The sequence below is a fragment of the Gossypium raimondii genome, chromosome 12, assembly GCF_025698545.1.
Source record: "Gossypium raimondii isolate GPD5lz chromosome 12, ASM2569854v1, whole genome shotgun sequence".
Classification (NCBI taxonomy): domain Eukaryota; kingdom Viridiplantae; phylum Streptophyta; class Magnoliopsida; order Malvales; family Malvaceae; genus Gossypium; species Gossypium raimondii.
The window spans coordinates 30442964-30452244 of record NC_068576.1 but is presented as its reverse complement, the minus strand read 5'-3'; the positions used below and the strand labels follow the sequence as shown (position 1 = coordinate 30452244).

The 9281-nt window shown below is 33.7% G+C and overlaps 1 non-coding gene across 1 annotated transcript; it reads left to right on the top strand.

Moving 5' to 3' along the window:
- Positions 1-362: 362 nt before the first annotated feature.
- Positions 363-469, top strand: LOC128035718 (small nucleolar RNA R71). Its single transcript, XR_008192269.1, has one exon. It is a non-coding gene; the product is annotated as a small nucleolar RNA R71 (small nucleolar RNA).
- The last annotated feature ends 8812 nt before the right edge of the window (positions 470-9281 follow it).

Below are 9281 nucleotides of genomic sequence, written 5' to 3'. Positions count from 1 at the left end.
ATTCTTCAAACAAATGTCCTTTCCCACAATAAACACAGGCTATATTCTCAAATTAGTTAGGTGGTTGGGCTGCAAAACTGTTAGACCCATTAGTGGTAAGATTCTTAACCATTGAGGATATTGAAGATACCTGAGATGCGAGTGAAGTGAGAGTGTCCACTTCATATATTCCAGCGACTCGTCTTCCTGACGTTGCTCGATTGGTTGGCCATTGATAATTGTTGCTGACAATCCTCTCAATAATTTTGTAAGCCTCATTATAAGACTTAGAAAGGAGAGCACCATTAGCAGAGGCATCCACTACCATCCTCGTGTGAGCGTTGAGACCATTATAGAATGTCTCAAGTTGAATGCAATGTGGGATTCCATGATAAGGGCACTTTCGTAATAACTTTTTGCACCTTTCCCATGCCTCATACAGGGACTCATCATCCATTTGTTGGAAGGCAATGATCTCATTCCTCAACTTGGCATTCTTGCTTGATTGGAAATACTTCATGAGGAATCTCTCGGCTAACTCTTGCCATGTAGAAATAGAGTTCGGTGGCAATGAGTTCAACCAGGCACGAGTTCTGTCCCTTAGCAAATATGGGAATAGCTTCAGTTGTAATGCATCTTCGGGTACTCCGGCTAACTTGAAAGAATCGCTCACTTCCATAAATAGTCTTAAGTGAAGATGAGGATCTTCAGTAGGCATTCCACTGAATTGGCCCACAGTCTGAAGCATCTGGAACATGACTGGCTTCAGCTCGAATTGTTGTGCCTCGATTTCGGGTCTCCTAATACCCAGATTAAGATCGATAAATACTGGTACGACATACTATCATAAATCTCTATCCCTATCATCAGCAATAAGGATAGATTCTGAGCAAGGTTTGCTCCGTTTCCTTGATTCAAATTCTCAAAGTTTATCTCTTCAGTCCTTCTCTGGTTCGCTTGTCTTCTTTGCTGTCGAAAGGTTCGTTCTTTTTCAATGTCCATAGGGAGTAAGTCAATAATTTGGTCAATACTCATAAACACTTGAAATAATCATAGAAAAATTAAGTAAATAAAGATTTAAATAGAAAAATAAATAAACCAAAATGTAAAAACAAATTCACAAATAATTCCTTTTTTTTAAAATAGTCCCCGGAAACGGCGCCAAAAGCTTGAAACGACAAAAATGTGCAAGTGTACACAATCACAACAAGTAATAAAGTGACAAGTAAATGTCGAGTTATCGTACCCACAGGGACTGTAAAAAGGAATATTTATGAAATTAATGTTAAAACACTTTGGTGATGGGAAATATTTTGGTTTAAAGATGATTAAAAACTAAAGTTTAAAAACTAAGTAAAAAAATTTTAAAAATAAAAAGGTTCTAATGCACGATTTCAAATAAGGTTTAATCAAGATGATATAATTGTGTTGGATTAATTACATTCCTTTAACTTAGAATTATTAAACTTATGTTTATACTGCAACGAACAAATTCATGGCAACTCGATAATTTGCTAACCACTGCTCATACATACTTATTAAATTAATCAATCTCTTGAACATTTTTCAATGTCAATCCAAGCGATTAATCAATCTTCACAAGCATATAAAAGATCAAGGGAGGTAACAGAGTATTTCTACCTTGAAACAGTTTAGTCACAATAATCTTGCAAGTTATGCAAGGCATATGTATCACCAAATACAATGCTAAATTAACTTCAGCTACCTTAGAAGAATAAACATGCACTGATTAAGTATTGTGTCGATTAATTAAAATTTCAATATGATTTAATAATTAATTCATTAGTTATCTAACAATTAATATTGCAAGAATAACTTAGGTATGATTTTACACAATCAAGCATCTTACCGAGGCCTATAACAGCACAAACACAATTTCAATAATTCAAGCAGGCAAGATATAATCAACCCAACATGAATTAAATTCAAGCTAGATTGATTAAAATAACCAGTTCAATAGCATAAATATTCATAAACATGTTTGTCAAAACAACAACGAAATTTAAAGAGATAGGGAACAATAAGCAAATCTGGTGTTTCTCCGTGGCTTGACTGAGTTCTCCGTTCTTCGTTCTCCATTGTCCTCAGCTATCAAGGTGGCTCATGAAAACTTTAATTGCTGCTCAACAATGGCTGATGATGACCTCTTTCCCAAGAGAAGAAACCGGCACTTGAACAAAAGGGAAATTGGGAAGGAAAAGTTGAGAGAAAGTGAGAGAGGAGAAGAGAGATTGAGAGTGTGAGGAATGAGTTGAATGATCAGAAAGGGGTGTCTTTTATAGCTGATTGTGGCTGCTAAAAATAGAAAATTCCATCAGCCAAAGAGACCCTCCTTGGCTGGCCACACACATGGCAAAGTTGAGAGATTCAACTTTGCGAAAAATAACCTGGGGCAAATGCATAAAGCCACATTTTTTGGAGGGTTTGAATGCAAGGTTGAAAGTTCTTCAAGGGCTTCTTTGCAAGCTTATTTACTCAGCTAAAATGCTAATTTGGGTCAGCATATGGACGGTTCTGGGCAGCCCAATTAGTGGCTGGTTCGGTTCACTAGATTCGATTCAACCAATGCGGTTCAACTTGACCCTTTTTTTCCATAATTAATTAATAATAATTTATTTAGCCCAAATTAAATTGGGAATAATTTAAAAGTAATTATATTATGAATTAACACACATTTTTGGATCATCTTAGGCTGGAAATAAATTTTCCTCGATGCTTCAAAATCGTCTCGGTTTTATTCTTCGAGCATTGTTTGCCGAGCCAATTTTTGCCCTTTGTGCGAATCTGTCGAAAATAGTCAAAATTAATCAAAATTAACTATAAAATTAATTAAAATTCATCATGTTCATATAATTAACATTATTTAATTATTTTTCGACAAGAATTTAACTGAAATAGCATGATTTTAAGTTAAAAGGGGCATGTAAAAACACATAAATTTTCGTGTTTCCAGTACTTCAATAGAAATTCTCAGTCATCTGATCCCAGGTTGTGATAGAACCCTATGGAAGTGAATTCAACCACTGTTTTTCCTTGCTCCTCAAAGAGAATGGAAACAGCCATATGCATATGGCATCATCAGTAACACCATTAATCTTAAATGTGTTGCAAATCTCTAGAAAGTTAGCCAAATGAGTATTTAGATATTCATCTTGCAACCCACCAAACTGAACATATTGTTACACCATTTGAATTGTGTTTGACTTGATCTCAAAATTATTTGCAGCAACATTTAGTTTGATGATACTCAATTCAGCCATAATTAAAGTAGGCTTAGCATAATCATAAATAGTACGAGGCTTAGCCAAAAGTTGCTAATTTTTTTTTATTATCATCCATCTCAACGGTAATATCCTTTTCCTCATGATTGCCTATTAAAATTTGTTGACCTTGCTATACTTCTCTAACCACTCTACGATTTCTACGAGCAGTCTTTCAATTTCACTATCAAGCACTAACGGTTTCAATGGGTTTCTTTTAGTCATAAACCAAAAGAACCTATCAGAATAAAAAAAATGAAAAATTATAATGTAGAAATAAATTAAAAAATATTAAAATTAATGAATAAATGAATAAATTAATAGAATAAAGTTTTCCTAATAGTTTAGTCCTCGGCAACAGCGTTAAAAACTTGATGTCCACGAAACCAACTAAAAAGCTGACTAACGCAAATGCATCTATCAATTACCATATAGCTACGGTGAGAAAAGATATCATTCCCATGATGACTAAAAGGACTAGTATTTACCACCTTTCTATTATTTAATCGAATAATTGGATCGATTGATTGATAATTAAAATTAACTAAATTAATTAAATATGAACACGACAATAAAATCATGAAGAAAATTAAATAATAACCAAGAAGCGTGACAATGCCTAGGAAATAATTCACCTAGATTTCATCTGTCGCTATGAATCCAAATTACGCAATTTCTTCACTTAGTATCTTGATCCGTCGAAACCCCTAAATTATGCTAATATCTCTCTTCAAGAATAAGAACAACTGACTCTAAGTTGATTAATTGAAATTTCTTTCTAATTAAAACCACTATTATCGCATTAACTCTATCTATGGATTCCCCTATTAGATTTGACTCTAATCTGATAGATTTATGTTGTACTATTTTTAGGATTGCATGCAACTCCACTCAACTACGCAAGATCTACTTTTAAATAGGGTCTACTCCTCCTCTGATTTAAGCACATCAAACATGGATCAATAATCTAGAAATATCAAACCAAGGGTTAAGCACACATAATTTAGAATAAGATCTAAGTATTTATTGCATAAAATAGAAATCAAACAATAGAATTCATCATAGGGTTCATCTTTCTAGGTATTTAGGAAATTGGTCCATCCTAGCAAATAAAAACATCTGAAATACAGTATACCCATAAGAAACAAAGAAACTCATAATAATATCAAAATAAATAAAAAAAGGAATCTTCAATCTTGATGGAATTCTACTTAATAATTCACTTCAATGGCATTTTTTGATATGTTTTCTTGAATATCCTATTACGTCTCACTCCTATCTTCATATTTTTTGCATATATATGTTTTAGAATGCCTAAAAAACCTAAAAATTGTGTTTTTCTACTAGTTTAGAGTGCAAATTGCAAAGTCAACACGGCCGTGTAGAATGGTCCAGCCTGTGTGGCTCCTATAACCTGTTCTAATTTTCTGATTTTCGCTCATTTTTCACTCCTTTTTCTCATAAATGCTCTCCTAAGTATAAAAAACATGAACTTAAAGGATTAGGAGCATAAAGTTCACCATTTACATCGAATAATCTCCCATAAACGCATTAAGAGCGGAATTAAAACATGTTACTTTTAGCATTTATCAAAATACTTGATTGTAACTTCATTAAATTCACAGTTTTAATCATAAGTTTGAATACAATTTTTTCCTTGAAATTTAAACATCCTGACATCACCCTATGACAGGCATAATACAGAACACTAGAAATCTCACGACAACAATTGTCCTTTGGCGTAGTCCAAACACTTCCTTTACTTCAACAACAGGCCTGAAAAGGAAAGGTAACTAGGTAAGTTCGAAACAACTTAGTCAGTTCCAAAAGAAAATATTACAATAGTCATTAACAATTCAAACAATTTCTTTGAACTCAAACACAATCACACAGTTCGCAAGTTGGTGAGTACCAATCACAAACAGACTATACGCCAGTTTACTATTGCTTTGGCGTATTCATTACACCAATTTGACCATATCGATAAACCTTTTCATGTTAGTCACATACACAGGTCCTTTTTCGTAGTCATTTCTTTCACTTTATTCATATTCCTTGGTCATGATTTGCCAATCTGGTTTGCAACATACTCTTGTCCTACCAGAGGCTACACGACCATTTGCATGTATTGCGATCTGCCAGTTTAATACTTAATCCATTGAAGGCATCACCATGGCAACATAATAACAAGAATCGGTAAACATGCAAATAATTTCCAGCAGGAAGTTTTCTTTTTGTCCAGTATTTCAGATGAAAAACTATAATAAATAGGTTTTATGACTACCTCTTCATATCTGGTAAAACTTAAGGAAAGATTTAAGAGTTTACCAACAAATAGCTTAAAGAAGATAACTTTTATAAGCTTAACGATTAGTTTCTTTGAAAACAATGAAGAACACCTCTGAGTTTTCTTTGATGATAATGAAGCTGAGCATAGAAGCTAAAAATAAAAGTCTTCTCTCAACTACCGGGTTGTCCTAGTTGTAGTATCCCGTTTTTAGTGGTGTCAAAAATAGTGTTTTGGGATCACAATTCTAAAACAAATTCAATAAATATTATTAATTTAATATTTACGAGTATTTATTAAAGTCATACTAAATTTTGGTTAAGAAATTTTAACGTTTAAATAGTTAATTAAGTAAAAAGGACTAAATTGTAAAAGATACAAAAGTTAAATCCTATTATATAAAGGTGATAAATAGTTAATTTTATAAATTCATAAGGTTTTATGTGGCAATTATACTAAAATCAAATGGGATACACGGTTAATGCCTTAATTTGGCTAATTTATATGTTATAACTAATAAATAAAATAAGGTTAAGTTAAAATATAATAAACAAAAGCAAACATTTCAATTTTTTATGTTCTTCTTCCCCATAACTGAATGCCACCATTGTTGATGACAATGAGGTTCGGCCAAGCTCTCTCCTTTGCATGTTTATGTATTTAAGGTTCATTTTTAATGATTTTTATGTTTTTGTGATCATTTTAGCTTAATCTAGCTAACCCAGGGGTCAATTTATAAAATTTTTAAAATTTTAGGGACTTACCATGAATGAATTGGGTGTGTTTGTAAACTTAGTTGATAGAATATTAAGCTTGGTTGATAAATAAGCTTATTTTGTTAAGTGATTTATAGTGATTTTAATGTTTAGGGACCCATTTGTGAAAATAGTAAAATTTCATGTAAATATGGTGAAATGGTGATAAATATGGGCTGGTTAGAAGCCCTAAGGAATCCGACTAGCCTGTTAGGTAGCTAAAAATGGTAAATTTGCAAGTTTCAGGTTTAGGGGCTAAATTGCATAAAGGTTAAAACATTGGGGGTTAATTTTGTAAATTCATATTGATAAGGGTTGTAGGTTTGAGTTAATTATCTTAATCTATTTGAATGAAAATTATTATCTAGATCAAGAAACGAACCAATCGGATTTAAATCGAGGAAAAGCTAAAGTTTCGGACTAGTTGTCGGCTTTGTTTGTCGCAACTGTTTTAGTCTAGGTAAGTTCGTATAAGGATTAAATTTATACTTGATGTTTTGAATGAAATGTTAATAAATATTATACTATGTATAGTGTAGATTGAGAGTTGTATGTTTGAAGAATGTGCATTTCAAGGAAGTATATATTTAAATTGTATAATGGAATGCAATTAAAGAATTTGGATATGTACAATGGACCTGATTGAACCTCTTGAATACTTACAAATGACATGTCATTAGGGGTTATTTACAGTTTTGGGTCTTGGTCTCAAATGTCCTACTGATGGCTGAGATCTTACATTTGTTGCGGATTCTCCACAGCTAGTTTGAGCAACATCGTGTAGCTTAACATCTCGGCCCATAGCTCGTGTGAGTAGGCCCATTTCACAACTTATGTAACCATATATGATTACATGTTACATTCACAGCTTGTGTGAGCATTTCCCGAGTATCCGATGTTATGTCATTTGGTTTAACGGATGACTAAAGCTGAAAACGAATATGAAATGGAAAATTTTGATTTGAGTACTTAAAGTGAAAAGAGTGTTTATTAAGTATATGATAGATGAAATGTGTATTTTAAATGCTTATTATGAGATGTTCCTTGTTTTGGTTGGATTTATATGTTCTTTTATACACCTACTAACCATGTGAAGTGGTTTGTATAGGAAAGAAAAGTATGCTCATGATCTAATGAAATTATGCTTGAATGGTTTACAAATAATATGTTCGGTAACTTTAAGTTTTCATTATACAATTTTACTAAGCTAATTGCTTATGATATTTGTTTCTTTCTCTGTTCTGTAGATCATCGAAAAGCTCGATCTGGTGAAATGTCATCGGAGCACATTCGCACAATCCGTCCCTCATTTTGGTAGATTTTGGTTATTATGTTGATGGTTATAAATGGCATGTAACAAGTGTTTTATGCTATTTTTGTTAATATGGTGTGGTTTGAACTTACTTATAGCCTACTTGTAAATATGGTTTTGGTTTGGCTTGTAAATGTCTATGTTTATGTGTTATATGGAAATTATGGTTATGCCTTTTCAAAGTAGGTAAATTATGGTGGAATGGAACGGGATTGAAATGGTTATTTGGCATGTTTGGTATATGTTTAAGGTGTTAACTAATAACATTGAGTTTGGATTGTTTTGCTGTATGAATTATGGTGCCAAATAATGACATATTGATTAGGCACATAGGTTGAATGGTTTGGCATGTTTTAGGCATGTGTGAATGTGTTTTAACCATGTTAAAATGATTGGAAAAATTTTGGATTTGTGTCCAAATAAAGGTTGTTGAATTGGTTTGCATTAGGGGTCATTTTTTAAGCACATGGGCTGTCACACGGTCGTGTGCCACAACACACAGTCACACCAAATGGTTGTGTGTCATTTTAATTTTAGGTGCAGGTTGGTCCACATAGTCATAGAAAGTTACACGGCCTAGTAACATGACCGTGTAACCTTACTTCGAATGCATACACAGTATGGCACATGACCTGCAACATGGTCGTGTGAACCTATTTTGAATACTCACATGGGCAAGCACACGGGCTGGGACACGGCCATGTGTCCCATATTTCAAATTGTACACAGTTGTCCACACGGCCTGGGATACGTCACACAACCTAGCCACACGGCCGTCTGACCCCTATTTCCAAAATTTTCCAATTCTTCTAAATATTTCCGTTTTGATTCAAATTTGTCCTTTAATATTTCCAGACTATTTTTAAGGCCATATTGGCTCAGTTTATGGTTTGTAAAACCATGCTATTTATTTCCTATGTTGGATGACAAAACCATGCTAAATGGGTCATCAAGGTGTTACTTTGACCTTGTAAAAAAAAGATGATACATGATGTACAAGTCTGAGAAGCTTAATGGGTCATGAAATCGTCCAACAAGGGAGAGTCAAACACAAATTCGGCACAAGCATGTTGGCTACCCAAAAATCTCTTTTGGGACAATTATTTGAAGGTCCTTACATTTGGAGAATCATTGGAAATCAGCACACAAAGATTTCCCTTGAAATCGCCCAACCCATGCCTAAATTTAGCATGATTCTATGCTCAAATCAAGCAACCACCATCCACCTACTTCAACTATTTATGGCCGGCCAAGCAATAGAGAAAATGGAGGGATTCCAATCCCGTTTTTAGTAAACTCTACCATTTACTTCAAGTATAAATACCCCTACTCATTCCTCATCCCTCATTCATTCATTCCTTAATCATCCCTACATCCCTCATTCAACTATTCTCTCATTTCCTCTCTTCATTCCCACGCATAGCATCCCATTTCCCTTAGCCAACAAAACCTTGAGAAGATAATCTCTTGGCTGGCCACCATGAGGAGCCATTAGCAAAAGACCAACACAAGGATTGTAGGAGAGCATCTTCGATCAGAGTTCACGAGGTTGTTGATTCGACAGAGTTTATTCTTCCTTTACTTTGTTATTTTGATTTTAATCATGTTTATCAATGTGCTTTGCTATCTTGTCATCAACAATGGTAGGTTAAATCTGTTTAGCTAGG